Source organism: Eptatretus burgeri, chromosome 3 (genome assembly GCF_056783735.1).
Source record: "Eptatretus burgeri isolate ZD-2024b chromosome 3, Ebu_testis_v1, whole genome shotgun sequence".
Lineage (NCBI taxonomy): Eukaryota > Metazoa > Chordata > Myxini > Myxiniformes > Myxinidae > Eptatretus > Eptatretus burgeri.
In genome coordinates this window covers 495,615-515,027 of record NC_140963.1, presented here as the reverse complement: position 1 = coordinate 515,027, position 19,413 = coordinate 495,615, and the positions used below count along the sequence as shown (strand labels likewise).

The following is a 19,413-nucleotide window of genomic DNA, read 5'->3' as shown; positions in this document are numbered from 1 at the left end:
TCTGAAGCCGCCATGTTTTTTGACCCGTCTCAACCATTCCCTGACTGAACAGGTTGCAATGATTTCCTAACGATAAAGTTGTTATTTTTTTTCTTCACTTTCCTCTCATATTAACGAATGCCTGTTCGTCATAGTTATGAATCCCTGGGTACATTGCAATACTTATAAACGCCCGGAGACACCAGCGTTCGTTACTTTATTTAATTTTTACCCTTGCTGAAGGAAAGGGTATTGCATTTGAGTCCGTTTGTTTGTTTGTTTGTCTGTCTGTCTGTCTGTCCGCACAGAACTTTAGTGTTTTTTCCACTTTTTGGAATGAGAAACAAATTTCACCATTAAAGCATTCTACATTTCACTAATGTGGAATGGTGTAATGATAATTATGATGTCATAGGTCACGTGATGTGGCAGCCATGTTGGAAAAACGGGAAAAATTTGGACCTCTGTATCTCTGAAACCGTACCAAGGAAAAAATTGAAACTTGGCACATGGCAACTACCCCTCATGGCGAATGTGTTAGTTTTCATGATATTGTTGCGGATTCGCGCCCGCCGGCGTGCGAACGGCCACGTAACTCGAATCGCGGCACGTCGCCCACCGGACGGACAATCCTGTCGTGACCCTCTCGGACTAACGCCGGGACTAGTCACGGGTGGGACTTTCGGCCTCACCACGATCGTGCCAATCGGCCCCCCGCGTGGGATAGGGTTGCTCGCCAAATTCGACCTACCTAAGTACCCACACGGAGGGTTTCCCGGGCGATTGCACCTCGCCGCAGGTCGACTTCGGACACGGGCCACTTTAAGCGACCCGTTCCGTACTATCGGGATAACCGAGCGGTGTTATCGTCAACCCCGACGGTTCGATTAATTATCGGGCGTTTTAGCCCACGACCAACCCTTTACGTGAAGTAAGATGGAGATTCAATAAAGGAAAAGACGAAGCGAAACGGGAAAACAGTTCAACATAGAGCACATTTATTTCGCGATGAACGGAAAGCACACATATACAATTACACCAAAAGCAAATGTAAAAGAAGAAGAAACACACAATAATACACAAAAAGCAAATGTAAAAGCAAAACACAATGCAGATATACCACCGACTACCGAGCACACGGCAACACTTATACAGTTTTATTTCACAGACGGCGCCGACAACACATATACTCAAAGCAAAAGAAAAGGACCACCCTCAAGGATGATGGGGGCAGACGGGCCTGGGGCCGAGACCGCGTCGGGCCTACCCGTCTGATGATGAGCCGCAAAATGGCGGTGGCGCCCCGACTCCGCCGGCCTCGCGGACAGTGTCTGGAATGGGGTGGGAAACGGGGCCCCCTTCTCGCACTATCTCAGCGCGGGGGGGAAACAGGAGGGGGTTGTTGATGCTCGGGGGAAGGAGGATATCTCCCTGGCTCGGGTCCCGCGACGAGCGTCTCCACCACGACCTCGGTCGCGTTGCCGGCCTCTCCTCTCCGCAGCTCCCCGACTCTGACACGAGCACCCCCTCGACTGCCTTCGCCGCCGCCATCTCTCCAACTCTCCACAGCTCCGTCCAACTGCCTTCTCCGACTCCTCTCTTGACTGGCTCTTCCCAACTCAACTCCGAACTGCGCTGTTTGGCGAGCGAACGCGGCCCTTTATAGCCCCCGTGGCCTCGCTCCTTCACCTTCGACCCTTTACCTCTGGCTGGCTCCCCATTGGACAGAAGAAAAGTGGGCGTGAATGCTTTTTGATCCGCGAATCTGCACATAGCGACCACACTCCGACGCACCTGGAGGCAGGGCCAAATCGCCCCACGCTCGCCGATAGGACGGAACAGAAGTGGGTGTGAGCCGTTTTTGATCCGTTTTCTTCGGAAAGGCTGTGGTGTTTCTGCACCCGCTGCTCGGTGCGCGCCCTGCACGAGTCCAGTATCGGTGCCCACAAGCGGCGCGGGAATGGTGTTGATGCGATGGTTGCGAGGGCGAGTTGTGACGGTAAAGGTCGTGGCTGTTGTTGTGAAGCGGCGTTGCGGTTGGTGGTTGTTGTGTGATGGCTGTTGAGACGTGGTTGGTGGTGGTAGTAATGGTAGTAATGGCGGCTGGTCCAAAATAAAGATAGTAAAAGAAAAACGGCTATCTAGAGGGGTCGCAGCCCGAATGAATGACATTTATTCCCTCTAAACAACGTGTTTGGGCCTAACTACACATATACTTACAGAGATATCTCACCTAAGGGACCTGAATGGTGGTTTGCGAATTTCGTCAACCACAACACTACCCCTCCTTTTTACAGACTCGTCCCGAGTCGTCAAATTTTAGTGTGCCATTATGTGTAGTTTTCCCTAGTACATTTTACCTAGGGATCCCTGAGTGCGACATTCATGGTATTCGTGTCCCCAAAATAAATAACCTGAGGGCTGAGTAACTACCTAAATAAACTCACTCACACGGACGACTTAAATAAAATTGCCGGCGCTAAGACAGACATGCCGGGGGCGCACTCATCTGTACAGTACATCTTAACCTTAACTTACAAATTTTACACTAAACCATGGCCCAGAATCAATGAACTCTGCAAAAGAAAGCAGTTCGCAGGGAGCCAGGCTGCTCGCATGCAGTCTCTGGCTCAAACAATGCAGGTGACAGGGAACGTGGCCGGCTGCTCACTCGCAGTCCAAGGCCTTCCCTTTTGAACTGAACGCAGTGAAAAACAACGGTGCATGGGCCGCACAAACGCAGTCTCCGTGCCAGCTCAAGTGGCACACGCAATGAACACAACGGATGGATGGATGAATGGATGGACGCAAACACGGTGCACGGGCCGCCACTGCAGGCCCGTGTTGTAGCTGCCAACAGGGCAGTTATCGCAGCTTGCAAACTGTTGCTTTCTGATCCTGGCGCACATGGCAATGAACAGGGGGCAAGCAAAATTTAAAGGGGCTGGTGAACAGGGGCAGTGGGCATGGCATGGCAAAGGTGGCAGGCAAACAAAGCCCGCAGAAGAAGGCCGTTGCAGGCAAACACAGCCGGCAGACGAACTGGCCGGCACAGGCCTTGAAGAAAAACAGCCAGCCGGCAGATGAAGTGAGCCGGCACAGGCCTTGCAGCAACACAGCCAGCAGATGAAGTGGCCGGCACAGGCCTTGAAGCAAAACACGGCCAGCCGATGGCACAGGCCTTGCAGAAAACAGCTGCAGACGATCCGGCCGGCACAGGCCTTGCAGCAAAACAACAGCTGCCGATGAAGCTGGCCAGCCTTCGCCGTTCAGTGGAGGTTGGTGGAGGGAGTGCGGTGGTGCTGGCCACTCGGAAGGCGGGCTCGGACCTACCCTACGGTCTCCCTCCCAACCTATCGCCTTTGCCTGTCACTGTCCATACCCACTCCCTTAATTTGTCCAAACCCCAATTTAGCCCCAACTTATTTTTTTATTTTTACTTCCCCACTATAAATCGTCCCCTAACCCCCTTTATCGTCTTTGTTCGGCTAACCTATCCTGTCACCGAGCCTACTCCCAACCCCTACGTTCCCTTCCTGGAGGGGAACAAGGGAGAGCTAGCGTCCTGTGCCGAGGCCCAATTCAAGCCTCAGGATGGCCTCCCCAGACTTCAGCGATCTATAACCAAAGTGGGTCCAGCGGCCCACAACGAGAGCGAGGGGATGGATGGTGCGGAGGGGTACACTTCCTAATCTACCCTAACCATTTAACTGTTAAACTACCCCGGGGCTTCCAACAAGCGCCTCTCGCTTAAACTATTGGTTCTAACAACCCAGATTCCCGTCGCCTGTGTTGGTGTCCTCACAATTTCGGGCCTCGCCCCCCAATTTTCTCTCCGTGCCCTCACACGGTCTCATGGCTGGGACACGTGGCTCCCTTTGGCAGGCACGACCCTCTGCCGAATCTCCCGCTATGGCACCCCTGGGCACTACACTCCCTCTGAGCCTACCAGCTCCCTAAACACCGGGGAGTGCCCCCCATGGCACCTCCCCTGAAACGCACACGTGGCAGGCTGGCTTCCCAGGCCCCTTTCCGAGGGTCACCCGAGGCCCACAAAACTGCCCACGCGGCTAATGGCGCCCCGGGCCCCCGCACACAGCAGGCGCACCCGTGCCCACTACGCTATCCCGGCCCCCCATGGGCCCTTGGCCTACTACGGCCGACTAGCCTGGTGCCCGGGGTACCCACTCAGCGATACTCACCTTTCGCAGCCACGCTCCCAGCCCGTCAACAGGGCTCCTGCACCCCTCCAAACGGGTTTCGAGCCTACACTCCCACCAACAGCAAAACGACTTCCATTTTTCAGTTTGACTAACCCCTAACTCACTCTACACTGACCCCGGGGTCCCTTGGGCGGGAGTCACTCCTCCCCCCAATCACTCATCGCACCATGCATTCCCCATTCACTCCACACACACAGACCCGCTGGCCTCACTCACTCACCAAGCACATGCTTCCACTTCACTCACCAACTCTTCAACACACTCACCGCTGAACTCTGCCATCCTTCTAACTGCATCCCCTAACTAACTCGTGCTCCCACGTCGTCCCTTAAACTACAGCACGTTCCTTTTAACACTACGTAGCTAAGCTACGTCCCCACTACACATTCACTGTCTGTCACTGTCTCCAAATCAATAAAAAATCATTTTATTTCCCAACCTAAATCTGGCTACAATCCCTCTAACTAATCCATTCCACAGGCCCCATGAGGACTTACCCCTGCCCCATGGAGCCGGTCTAGCTAAGCTAACCCTTCCCCCTAACTAGTTTCCATCCTGTGCCCTGGTAAGGGGGTCTTCCACCCCTTGCCCGGGAATCCTGTGCACCCGAAAGTGAGGCTTGCTTTTTTTTTTTTTCACATGCGCAGCACCAGCGCGGCAACTCACAGCTCGCGCACTTTGCACCTGCCCGTGACGTCATGCAGCTGCACGTGTTCCTCGTCCCTCCTTGAACGGTACTATCCGGCAGGGATACCCCTCCTGCCGGATTCCAACCCCACGTGCAGCCATGGCGTCACCGTGCGCATAAAAAAAAAACACAAGCCCCACGTCTCGAGGGGTTCCCCACGCGAACACGTGCTTTGCCCGTTGGAGCTTAACACACACGATCGCGTGGAGAACCCGTCCGGTCCAAATCCGTAATCCTGCCTAAACCTTGTCCGTCCGCGGGATCGGCAAATCCACCGCGTGCGTTTCCGGACCGGGACTTCACTCTCGCAAGCGAGCACGTGGGGGCCTCGTGCGTTGCACAGCACGGACCTCGTGCTCACTGCTGGGTGAACCCGGCACGGTCCCCGAAACAACTACAGCCGCTACTCGGCTTTTGTCCCTCACATGTCGCCGTCGTAGTCTCCATTCCATTACACTCACACCGGGAGACGCGGCTGCATGTTCACACATGCCGACCGACATCTCCCTTACACACAGCGACCTTGCACACGCTGTCTCTCTCACACTCGGCCGCTTACTCACGCATGCCATTTCCCTTGCACACGTGGCTCCACTCACTTGCGGCCTTTCACTCACTCGTGCCATTTCCCTCACACAAACCATACCACTCACACAAGCGGGGGCACTCATCCGCGGTGCCTCACTCATACACCGTGCCTCACTCACACACGCGGGGGCACTCATCCGCGGTGCCTCACTCATACACCGTGCCTCACTCACACACGCGGGGGCACTCAACCGCGGTGTTTCACTCGCACACGGCGCGCTGGGAAGCACGCCATTCTGCACACTTACCACCACACCACTCACACACCCGGTCGCTCTCACACACGCCCTTGCACCCACGCATTTCGCCACACTCGTGAACACACACCTCGACACCACACACACCGGGACAACCACACTGGGGATTCGTGTCCCCACAAGGGTCTCCTGGGCCTCTATACCCCCCAAGCTCGGCGTGCACCCGTCCACAGCACCCGTCCCCTCAACCTCGCAAAACACGACCGAACCCACCTGGTCGTGACTCGCCTCAAGGGGGAATACTCCCTCCCCTCGTTCCTGGAGGAGGCTATCCCGCTGCTCGCACCGGGTCCCTACACGCTCCGCGAGCTCAACCTCATCGTCCTCCACTACCTCTGTGTGTGTGTGTGCGTCTCTAACCCCGTCATTATCATGCAGTCTCTCCTCTATCGTTCCCATCTCCCGTGTCTCTGTACATTTATTCCTTTCTGTTGTCCCCTCGTGTCTATTAGTCTCTGCTTCTTTCTGGCGTCTTTCCCTTATCTTTATGTAGGTCAACCTTGCTTTCTCCTTAAGTCGCTCCCGTCCTTCCCTGTTTTTCACTCCTTGCTCTTTCACGATCTCCGCGTACCTCCTCCTTGGTTTCCATATTAATTGTTCTTTTCTCTCCCTCCCAATTACTTTCACCTCGTCTCTTATCTCCCTCGTGCACGTCTCCGTCACGCTTCTCGCCCAATACGTCCCCCGAATTATTTTCTCCTTACCCGCCTCCACCGCGGGCCTGACAGCCGTTGCACTCCCTCCCAGCTCGTTCGCTCCCACACGTGGAGTCGCCATTTTGAGCTCCCTGGCCACTGCCTTCATGCCCGCCTGCAGGCTTTGGCCCATGTTCTGCGTCTCACCCCGCAGCTCTTTCATTTCGAGTGCGCTTGTTTCCATTTTCGTTTTCATTTCGTTCATTTGCTTGTTCATGCCTTTTATTTCGTTTTTCATTTCATTTGTGTTTGTATCCATCCTCGCTGTCATTGCCGCCAGCATGGCGCATAGCTGGGCCATGTCGGGTGCGCTTGGGTGAGCCGTTTCGGCAAGGATCGGGGAAGGGTTTTGGTGGAGAGGGGGAAGGGAGGTGTCATACACCGCGGCCGCCGCCGCACCTATTTCGGGCTCTGGGTTCAGTTGGGCGAGTTCGTGTTCCTGCACAACCAACATTTCCTGCATGGGGATTTCATCCTGGACCATGGATTCTACACATTCTACATCCATTTCTAATACCCCCGGCTCCCGCTCGCCTTGAGACGCCATCTTATTTCTCGTAAAGGGTTAATTTAGCTCGCTCGTAATTTGGAGGGAATCGGGGGTCGCTCCTCTCACCCCTGGACCGATTCCCGTGAATTTAGTTGGAGACAGGAGAGCCCGTTTTCCCGTTCTCCGATACCAGTGCCGCGAGGAGGGCGATGAGTTTATATCCCACTCCTGACACCAGTGTTGCGGATTCGCGCCCGCCGGCGTGCGAACGGCCACGTAACTCGAATCGCGGCACGTCGCCCACCGGACGGACAATCCCGTCGTGACCCTCTCGGACTAACGCCGGGAACTAGTCACGGGTGGGCCTTTCGGCCTCACCACGATCGTGCCAATCGGCCCCCGCGTGGGATAGGGTTGCTCGCCAAATTCGACCTACCTAAGTACCCACACGGAGGGTAGACCGGGCGATCGCACCTCGCCGCAGGTCGACTTCGGACACGGGCCACTTTAAGCGACTCGTTCCGTACTATCGGGATAACCGAGCGGTGTTATCGTCAACCCCGACGGTTCGATTAATTATCGGGCGTTTTAGCCCACGACCAACCCTTTACGTGAAGTAAGATGGAGATTCAATAAAGGAAAAGACGAAGCGAAACGGGAAAACAGTTCAACATAAAGTACATTTATTTCTGTAGTAATGGCGGCTGGTCCAAAATAAAGATAGTAAAAGAAAAACGGCTATCTGGAGGGGTCGCAGCCCGAATGAATGACATTTATTCCCTCGAAACAACGGGTTTGGGCCTAACTACACATATACTTACAGAGATATCTCACCTAAGGGACCTGAATGGTGGTTTGCGAATTTCGTCAACCACAACAATATCATAGTTGCCCAGGGGTGCAAATTAACATTTTTATCCACCGGCCAGCAGGGCCGGTGACTATAAAAAGTTACCGGCCTGATAAAATAAAGACAAAAGTCACAAATTTGATATCAAACACTTTTAATATACTCACATGAGTGAGTTTGATGAGTGAGCTTGGTTGGATGAGAGAGTTTGATGAGTCAGGTTGGTTGGATGAGTGAGTTGGATGGATGGATGAGTGAGCTTGATGAGTGGGGTGGGGGGGGGGGGGTGATGGAGGGAGGAGGAGGTTGTGGGTGATGGGGGGGGCAGGGGGGTTGTGAGTCGTGCTGGGGGGCATTTTGTGGGTGAAGGGGTGGTTGTGGGGGTGGTTGTGGCTGATGGACGATCGGGGGGGGGGGTTGTGGGTGATGGACAATGGTGGGGGTACTACTCGTCCACCCAACATCACATATAAACTCACTCATCCACCTAACCTCACCCATCAAAGTCGCTTCACTGACGTGAAGACAAAGAGTTTGAGGGAGCGGGGGCCCAACTCTTTCACAAACTGGCTGGCTAGGACTGGAGTTCGACTGAAGGCGATTTGGGTGGTAATTTATTCAGGATGCTGGAAATAACTCGCTTCCTCTTTGTGAAAGACAACCGTGGGATATGTAACATTCCCCGATTTGTGCTAGCAGACGAGACGGCCAGATTAACTGCTCCCCGAGGCGATGGAGCACTGCGATGGAACTCCCTGCCTGCGAAACGGTACTCCAACAGTTCATGGTGCGGTCGGAATCGAACTCTGATTGGACAGCTCGAAGGTAAATAAGGGTGCAACGTCTGCAGCCTCACTCGGAAATGAAGGAAACTTGTGTGCAAGAGATTATTTGATCTATCTCTTCGTTAATGCTGTATAATCTCCATAATCTTCTGAAAATGAGACTGCCTCTCATGGAGTGTTGGTTTTATGTGCACCGCACTATATATGGTAATGAACCTCCGCCATCGAAGATCGGTAGAGAACATTGTACTTTACGGTAATTCTACATATCGACGGTTCCCTGTGCCAGTGCGCATGCGCAGCCTGACCCGGAGCCAGGGATGTTGTGGGTGTTTCAACCTGTTCAATACTTGTTTGATTATTGTCGTTCCACGCTAATAAAGTGGTCGAACAAATTGAACTCTGTTCTTATTTATAATCAAACAACTTGATGCAGTCGAGTAAAGATCGTCGGTGCTGAGGAGGACGCGACTGGGTGAAAACGGACCACGAGAACGTCGACTGTGAGTTTGGATTTCTCGGGTTCTGTACCCAATCTTCGCCCCCAGGACACTGTACACACGTGTGCATCACCGAACATAGAACGTTTACTCCAGAATAACTGTTCCTATGGCGCCGGTGGAAGCAGAGTGCCCGATCGAGGGTTGTGACTATATGGCTACACACGCAGAGGCGGCAGTGGTGGCCGCCATGTTGAGTATACACGCCACTGTGCACGCCGCCGCCCCCAGGGCGGCGAGCTTGAATGCCAAGATGGAGAAACTCAAGCGTCCCTCCATAGCACTGGCCGGAACGGGCGAGGCCTGGTCGTACTTCATAACCCGCTGGGGCGAATACAAAACAGGTACTAAGCTTGTCGGACCTGACATAGTCGCGCAGCTACTGGAGTGCTGTGAGGAGGAGCTGAGAAAGGACCTCACTCGCGCGGCGGGTCGGAGCCTCGTGGGCAGCGATGAAGAAGACGTCCTCGCCGCCATGAAGGCGCTCGCCGTCCGGACGGAGAACACGATGGTAGCTCGAGTGGCCCTGTCTAACATGCGGCAGGGACACGAGGAGCCCGTCCGGTCGTTCCACGCCCGCATCAAGGGGCAGGCGGACACGTGCAAGTATGAAATGAAGTGCACCAAGGCGGGGTGCGATCAGGTCAACGACTTCACGGAAGAGATATTGCGCAACGTGGTTGCCCGTGGCATCGCGGACCAAGCAATACAACTTGACCTACTCGGTGAGAAGAACCAGGACATGCCATTAAAGGACATGATAGAGTATATCGAGGCCAAAGAGTCTGGAAAACGCTCGGCATCGCGCCTGCTTGACACTCAGAGCACGGACGCGATCAGTAGTTCGTATCGGCGGGGAAAGCGACAGGACGTCCACGCCAGAGTAGGAGCCAGGCCGGAAAAACGGAAGGCCAAGCCCGAAGGAGTATGCATCTACTGCGGCGAGGTGGGCCACGGCAAAACGCCTCAATGGCGCGCCAGACGCGCCGAGTGCCCCGGATACGGTAAAAGTGCCGGAAGTGTGACCGCCAGAATCACCTCGACAAGGCGTGCCTGGGCGGCCGATCGGCAAGACCCCCATCTAAGGAGACCGACGGGATGTACGACGAGCAGACGGCAGCCTTCGTCGAGCTATGCACGGTCACCATGGCCAGCACAGAGGACGAAATGCGCACGCTTCCCCTCGCTCACCACCTGTACGATGATATGTGCGATAAGTGGATGAAACGCATATCCGACCCGCAGCCATACGTCAACCTCACTCTCACCAACAAGCGCGAGGATTACAAAGCGCTGGGTTTTAACCTCCTGAAACACACCCGCGCGGTAACCCTACCCGCTATGGCAGACACGGGGTGCCAGAGCTGCCTGATCGGCATTAAAGTCGTCCAACAAATGGGCCTGAGTACCGAGGACCTCATACCTGTATCCATGACCATGAAGGCCGCAAACAACAGAGGAATTCGTATCCTCGGAGCCGTGGTAGTCAGATTCGCCGGTAACAGTGACGACGCTCGGAGATTGGAGACGCGCCAAATCGCGTATGTGACGGACTCTTCAGACCGCATATTCCTCTCCCGCGCGGCCTGCATGGACCTGGGAATGATCTCGGACAGATTCCCGACACTCGGAGAGGTGAATCTGACGACCTCGGAATTGTGCGACTGCCCGCGACGCCGGGAGCCGCCGACCAAGCCGACCGCACTCCCCATGCCAGCGACCGAGGCCAACAGAGAGGCACTACAGTCACATTTACTCAGGATGTATGCTCAGAGCACATTCAACACGTGCCCACACCAGCCACTACCGAGAATGACCGGCCCGCCACTACGTCTTATGCTCAGTGAGAACGCGACACCGGTTGCCCATCACACTCCCATCTCCGTGGCCATACATTGGCAAGATGAGGTAAAAGCAGGCCTCGACCAGGACGTTCGGCTCGGCGTGTTGGAGGAAGTACCCGTCGGCACGCCGGTGACATGGTGTCACCGCATGGTAATTTGCGCGAAAAGAATGGCAAGCCGCGACGCACCGTCGACTTTCAGGCCTTGAACAAGCATGCGTTCCGCGAGACCCACCACACCCAATCCCCGTTCCACCAGGCGAGACGCGTACCTAACGGGAAGCGCAAGACAGTATTCGACGCATGGAACGGTTACCATAGCGTCCGCCTACACGAGGACGACCGCCACAAGACGACCTTCATCACTCCATGGGGGCGCTACCGGTACCTATCTGCCCCACAAGGGTATATGGCATCGGGGACGGTTACTCACGACGATACGATGAGATCGTCGCGGACATTGGTAACAAGACCAAGTGCGTAGATGACACGCTCCTATGGTCAGACACGATTGAGGGGAGCTACTTCCAGGCGGTCCAATGGCTGGATATATGCGGCCGGAATGGAATCATCCTCAACCCGGAGAAGTTTGTCTTCAGCGCACCCACGGTGGACTTCGCGGGCTTCACCATCACCATGACCGACGTGCGACCGTGCAGCCGCTACCTGGAAGCAATCCACGATTTCCCACAACCGCGTAACATCACCGACGTCAGATCGTGGTTCGGGCTTGTCAACCAGGTGGCATACGCCTTTAGTATGGCCGAACGAATGCAGCCATTCCGGAAGCTCCTGAAAAGTGGAGAACGCTTCCAGTGGTCCATGGAGTTAGAGGACATATTCCGCGAGTCGAAAGACGTGATCGTACAAGAAATCGAACACGGTGTCCGCATATTTGACAAAACTAAGCCAACATGCATCGCCACGGACTGGTCGAAGGAGGGAATCGGATTCTGGTTGCTTCAAAAGCACTGCCGATGCGTGCCAGTTAGACCATTCTGCTGCACTGATGGATGGAAAATAACCCTGGTCGGCAGCAGATTTACACACGCGGCAGAATCCAGATACGCGCCCATAGAGGGCGAGGCTCTCGCAGTCGCGGACGCCTTGGACAAAGCGCGCTACTTCGTACTGGGCTGCGAGAACCTGATCGTTGCGGTAGACCACAAACCACTGCTGAAACTCCTTTCGGACAGAGCACTTGACGACATACCCAACCCCGCCTCAGGAACCTCAAGGAGAAGACCCTGCGTTATCGCTTCCGCATCATACATATCCCGGGAATGAAGAACAAGGCGGCAGATGCCATGTCGCGCAGGCCAGTTGGCACCACGCGACCTCCACTCATGAACCTTCCAGATGACAATGCCACCATAGCGACCCACCTCCAACCAAGCACGCACACCGACGTCCTGTCCCTCCTACGCCAAACTGAGCCGGAGTATGACGACGACGTCGAGGACAACCTGGCATGGTGTGCCGCGGGCCTCGAATCATTGCGATCAGTAACATGGGATCGCGTCAGGGAAGCCACCAGCAGCGATGGCGATATGCACATATTGGAGGGAATGACAATGAACGGCATCCCCGACTCAAAAATCGAGATGCCAGAGACAATTCGCGACTATCACCAGTACCGCGAGAACATTACATCGACAGATGGAGTGATCCTATACAAGGACCGAGTAGTCATACCACCCTCACTCCGCGGCGATGTGCTGAGCGCCCTACACGCTGCCCACCAGGGCGTATCAATGATGACCGCCCGCGCAGAATCCTCTGTATTCTGGCCAGGCATGTCGGCCGACATCAGCGCCACTCGGAAAAACTGCGAACACTGCCACCGGATGGCACCATCACAGCCTGGAGCGCCACCAACTCCACCTATTCCGGTCGTTTACCCCTTTCAGGCAGTGTGCTCGGACTTCTTTGTACACAGGGGTGCACACTACCTTGTGACAGTGGACAGATACTCGAACTGGCCGATCATCTCAAAGTCGACGGGTGGCGCCGCCGGACTCATAAACCACTTACGTCGCGCCTTCGTGACGTACGGGACACCAGAAGAGCTCGCGTCGGATGGGGGACCGGAGTTCACCTCCACCGAGACCAGGTCATTCCTGCACAGATGGGCGTACACCACCGCTTGTCATCGGTGGCCTTCCCTCACAGCAACTGTCGCGCGGAGATTGGAGTTAAGACAATGAAACGACTTATCACGGACAACACCAGCCCGCAGGGAGAACTTGACACTGACGCTGTGCAGAGAGCGATACTACAATATCGTAACACGCCTGACCCTGACACGAAGATCTCCCCGGCAATGTGTGTCTTCGGCCGCCCGATACGCGATTTCATCCCAATTATCCCCGGGAAGTACAGACCGCACGACACTTGGCATGAGACCCTGAAAGCGAGGGAGGAGGCCCTCCGCAAACGTCATATCCGCACAGCCGACACCTGGGCAGAACACACCAAACGCCTTCTGCCACTTGCTGTAGGGGACCAAGTCCGCGTACAGAATCAGACAGGATTCCACCCAAAAAAATGGGACAAGACAGGCAGTATCGTGGAGGTACGCCAACACGACCAATACGTGATCAAGATCGATGGCTCGGGCAGAGTCACACTTCGGAACAGGAAATTCCTGCGCAAGTTTAGCCCAGTTCGCAATGACCAGCTGCCACCCCGGTCTATCTATGATGATCTAGCAACCCGAATCACTGTACCTGCACCCGTTGTAACACCGCAACTGCCTGACCTCGACAGCGAACCCGTGACATCTGCGACGCCAACGGGGCCCACGCCGGCACTGACGTCAGTATGCACACCCCGGCGCAAGACGACACCCGTTTTAGACACGCCAGCAGCACCAGGACGAGGCACACCGAGGCGCGCGATCCTTCAGACGCCACCATCGGCCCCTGAAACCCCGAGAGCCCCATCCCCACTGGGGCCCGATGTGACACCACCAGCACCAGCGATAGGTCAACGCCGATCCACCAGAGCGACCAGCGTGCCTGCCTGGCACAAGGACTACTCCATGGAATAGTCACACGATGGGCGATATAAACTTTTGTTCATTCATTAAACTTAATATTTTCTCAGCCTTTATCTATTAACATAATAAAGACTCGGAGGGAGATAGAGAACATTGTACTTTACGGTAATTCTACATATCGACGGTTCCCTGTGCCAGTGCGCATGCGCAGCCTGACCCGGAGCCAGGGATGTTGTGGGTGTTTCAACCTGTTCAATACTTGTTTGATTATTGTCGTTCCACGCTAATAAAGTGGTCGAACAAATTGAACTCTGTTCTTATTTAATCGGAGGTTACTGTTTTCACCCCTTTCTGTTTGTTTGTTTGTTTGTTTGTTTGTGAACAGTATTGCGGAAAAACTCCTCAACGGATTTCGACGAAACTTGGTAGGGGGATTAGGTATGGTCCAAGAACCATGCCATTAGATTTTTGACTCGGTCCAAAATCAAATATGGCTGCTATGGCGGCCATTTTGAAAAAAAAATTGAAATTTTTTTTTTTGCATTTCTACATGTTTTAAGTGATTTCCAACCCCCCCCCCCCCCCCAAAAAAAATGTTGGAGAAAAGAACTATAACTCTGTCAGCACTGTTGATGTCATATTTAATGAATTAGATATAAGGTTCACTTGAGTGACCCAGCAGTATTGGTGGCGGAGGTTTTGCACTCTACCAAGTGCTCCCCCTCTAGTTCGATCTGATTTGACCGCGTTTGGAATGACTCCAATGAAGAGGTCATTGTACGTGTGAAACTCACTCATTCATCTAACCCCACTCATCTAACTCATTCTTTAACCCAAAAGCCTCATCAAACTCACTCATTCACCTAACCTCACCCATGAAACTCACTCATTCACCCAAATTCACTCATTTACCCAACCTGGGCATGCGAAAATGCGTCCAAACCGCGCCAAACCATCAAATCTCGCATAATCACGCGTGATTTGGAATGAGATGAAAACAGACAAAATGGCCACCGCAGAATTACCGGTGATTTCTACGGATTTCTGCGGACAAAAACAGTAGTTCTAGTTGAGAAAACTAGTAGAGAAGCTTGTACAAATTGTACAAAATAACAGGAATCACCGGTGATTCGCTAGCCGGGCAGGTAAGGCAGTATTGTGTATCCGCCCAGCACAAAAGTTCGGCGCCATTGGCGACCGGGCGGCCGTTAATTTGAGGGTCATCGAGTGATAAAATGGTCCACAAAAAATAGTTTGCTGACGTCGTCAGTCACGTGATTCGGCAGCCATATTGCTTTTGGTTTTTTTAACCTTCAAAAATCTCGGAAATGTCTGAACAGATCGAGGTGAAACTTTACACGTCCGACTGATTAACCATGAGGAACAAAAGGTTCACACATATGACATCACAGGTCACATGGTTTGGCAGCCATATTGTATTTCCCGTAAAACCTATGAAAATCTCCAGAATGGCTGGACAGATCGAAGGGAAACTTTACAAAAATGTTCCCCAAGCCATGGGTGTACAAGTTTATGGACTCATTGATAGGTCACATGGTTTGGCAGCCATATTGGATTGAAGAATAATATAAAATATTGTTTTCTCTGGATCCGCTCCATCAATCAACATGAAGCTTTACAATTATGATCTAGTCGTGATGGGAATACATGTTTTATATTTCAACCTGATTGGATACATGGTCTGGCAGGCAGAATTATTTTTTTTTTGATCTGGGCTCCTTTTGATTTTTTGGGGGGTTTTTTATTTATTTATTTTTAAATAAGGCTCACTTGGCTGTGCCTGGATGGATTTGAAGGTAGAGGAGTAGCAGCGGGAATCCTATCCTATCCAGGTTCCTCCTGAAGACTTCATCTTTGCTCTTGACTTGTTCGGGTTCCTTCTTATTATTCAAATGTAGGACTGTACCGATTTGATCTCCTATTTGATTGAATTGAATTTATTTTAAGCCTGGTGTTGGTGTAGTGGTTAGGGTAGCGGCTTGGGATCCAAAAGGTCCTTGGTTCAAGCCCCGTTGGCCGCTTGAATTAATACACACCAGGAGGTTGACTCAGCCTGTCATCCTTCCGAGGTCGGCGAAGTGAGTACCAGTGTACTGGGCCCGGTGTATGCCCCGGTTAGAATAGGTGTACCATATCCCTGTGTCGTAAGAGGCGACCAGGGTTGCGTCAGGAAGGGCATCCGGCGTAAAAACTAAGCCAAATCACAATGCGGATCATATGAATGATCCACTGTGGCGACCCCTAACGGGAGCAGCCAAAAGAAGAAGAAGAAGAAGGAGTCATTCAAAATTTTTGTTTTTATATATAGGATGTCAAGGCTCATATAAGAGCGAACACAGAACGTAAAACTAGAGGGGGAGCACTCGGTAGAGTGCAAAACCTCCGCCGCCAATACTGCTCGGTCACTCAAGTGAACCTGATATCCTATTCATTCAATTTGATGTCAACAGTGCTCACAGAGTTATAGTTTGCAACTTTCCCTTTTACTTTTAACTCTTACATACTCAATTCATTCGTCATAACTAGATTCCTTGAGACAGAAATTAATTTTACGTGGGTATATCCACCTGAAGTTCCAAAATCAGCCGCAATTATAATTTTGGCATGTTTTTTTTTTTGTTGGAAATCACTTATAACATGGAGAAATGCAAAAAAAAGATCGAAATTTTGTTGAAAAAAAGGTGCAAAATTTTTTTCTCTAACAATTTTTTTTTTGGGGGGGGTTGAAAATCTCTTAAAACATGTATAAATACAAAAAAAAAAATTAATTTTTTTTTTTCAAATTGGCCGCCATAGCGGCCATATTGCATTTTGGACCAAGTCCAAAATCTAATGGCATGGTCCTTGGACCAGACATAACCCCCCCACCAAGTTTCGTCGAAAATCTGTCGAGGAATTTTTCCGTAATACTGTTCACAAACAAACAAACAGAAAGGGGTGAAAACAGTAATCTCCATCCAGTGGAGTGGGGGACAAGAAGGGTGGGAAATGGAAGCACAAAATAGGGGAACAGAGACATGAGGAGATCTGTGAAAGGGAGAGCGATGGGGTGGGGTACACGGGGAAACAAGATGGACACTAAAGGCTGCACTTTCAGTAAAGGAAAGCAGGGAATTTGAAGGAGGTGTTTTTGGGGTGCATGAGCAGAGGTAGAAAAAATCATGGTTTTGGATGCGGAAGCTCAGACATGGTGGTGAAGTTGTTTTGAAGACCTGGAGGGAAGAGTGGGATTGAACATAGTGAGGGAGTTTGTACCAAAGGTGGATAAAAAGGAGAGGAATGAAAGAATGAAGGTGAAGAGTGATTTTTGATTTTGGTAGTTTTACCATAAGGGGGTTGCTGGCGGACCTTGAGCACCCTGTGGAAATATAGACGGGACAGATAGCAGACAGAGCAGGGGAGGCGAGGCCAGCAAGGAGACGGTAGAAGACAGAATGACCACCAAACCTGTCCATGGTGAGAGAATCAGAGATCCAAAGACAGCCAAATGACGGGAGATACCAATGATATTAAATGCCTTGGTTTCCACAGCATGAAGCCTAGAAGGACGAGAGGCGGGAGCACCAGCCCAGATGGGAGAGTGGTATTCCATCAAGCTGTAGATGAAACCTTTGTACATGGTCAGGAGCTCAGGTGTGCCCATGATTGACTCTGCATGATGGAGGATTCCCAGTCAGTGACTGGCTTTGGAGGCCAGCTTGGAAATGTGGCTTTCCCAGGAAAGATCGTGGCAGATAGTGAGGCCCAAAAGTTTGAATGAAAGGACTTCTTCAAGGGGATTGTTGAGAAAGTAGATGGGGAGGGATGGGGGGTGGAATTGCACTTCAAATGTAATTGAAAAATAATAAACGTCATGGGTCAGGGGCAGGTGTCTGATCAAAGTGGGGTTGCATCAAGCGGGATGTCTCGGTACCTGGTCATCGCTGCCAGCAATTACAAAGTGATAGTTCTGATTATGTCTCTTATTAATTATGTAACACACCAGTACACAAAATACACCACACAATACTACACAAAACAAGTCCTGGGGAGCGTCTGCCATCTCTGATTGCTCTTTTTCTTGTTTATTTTGTAAATAGAATGTCAAGCCATGGAAGGATCTATTGAGCTACTTTATGCATCTTAACATGGGAATTCTTCCAGGTGCTTTGTAGTTAATTAGCCCAATCAACTCAAGAGATCATGAAGATCATTTTGGTGTGTCACATTCCACACTAGAATGCTCACGTTGAACTCCACAAATAACATGCCACACACACACACACACACACACACACACACACACACACACACACACACACACACACACACACACACACACACACACCATTTAGAGTTGATGCAGTATGTGGCTTCTTGGCTGCATAATTTTTTTTGTGGACACTGCTGTGCTGCTGATGCAGTGCTTCCTGTTAGCAGTAAGCTGGTGCTCATCTTTCTATAATTCCAGCAATGTGTGTGTGTGTGTGTGTGTGTGTGTGTGTGTGTGTGTGTGTGTGTGTGTGTGTGTGTGTGTGTGTGTGTGTGTGTGTGTGTGTGTGTGTGACCACTGTTTCTCGACAACTGCTGGTCCGATCTAATTGAAACTTGCCAGGTATATTGCTGGGGACCTGAGGATGTGCCTTTTCAAGGTTTGATATTAATCGGACAAGTGCTTCCCAAGTTATGGCCATTTATTTACCAAACCAAGAGAAGACACGTTGTTGCGTGGGCGTGGCCGATGTTGAAGGGAAGCTCAGCCGCGTTCGCCATTGCGGATTACAACGTACGGACTTCCGGATCCATTACGGGTTACAGCGTACGGACTTCCGGATAATGATGACTTCGTGTATTCTCATAATTTCTCGATTTCTTATGCGCATTTATAGATAAACACAATGCCCCAAGTTACGATCGTTTTCATATTAGACGGTGTATAAATTTCGGAAACATCAGAGTGCTGGTATGCTCCGAACCAGGAAGTAAATTTTTTCTCTCTTTTGTTTTTGTTTTTCCTTGACACGACATTGCGAAAAGGTAAAATACGTTGGCGCTAATTGAATAATTGGGTATTAAAACTAAATTGCGAATAATCGTAACTGCGAATAATATTCGAACTTCCGGGCCGCTCACGTACGGGCACTCGAGAGTGAAGAAACGGCCTGCGTGGTTGTTGTTTGTTGCTCGCGGGTTGAATTTATTTTTTTATTTTTTATTTTTATTTTTTATTTTTATTTTTATTTTTTTTACGGGCACATACTAGTTTTATCAACCTTGGAAGGATGACAAACTGTCAACCCATGTTAATTACAACAGAAAGACAGGGGCTTGAACTCAGGACCGTAAGATCTTCAGCCAGCCACCTCAACCGTTAAGCCAACACCAGACTTCTGAATACACCGTTTTGGGTGCATCTTGTAAGGTTGTGCATATCTTCTTTGTATAACTTTTTAGACTTCATCATATCCTATATTAAGTGTGTTGTTTAGCACAGAACAATTTCATTGACACCCC

At 51.6% G+C, this 19,413-nt stretch overlaps 1 protein-coding gene across 1 annotated transcript in view; it reads left to right on the top strand.

The window, feature by feature from the left end:
* Window positions 1-19,413, top strand: part of LOC147029278 (integrin alpha-9-like) — a 219,502-nt gene that overhangs the window by 173,649 nt on the left and 26,440 nt on the right. The window lies entirely within an intron of this gene.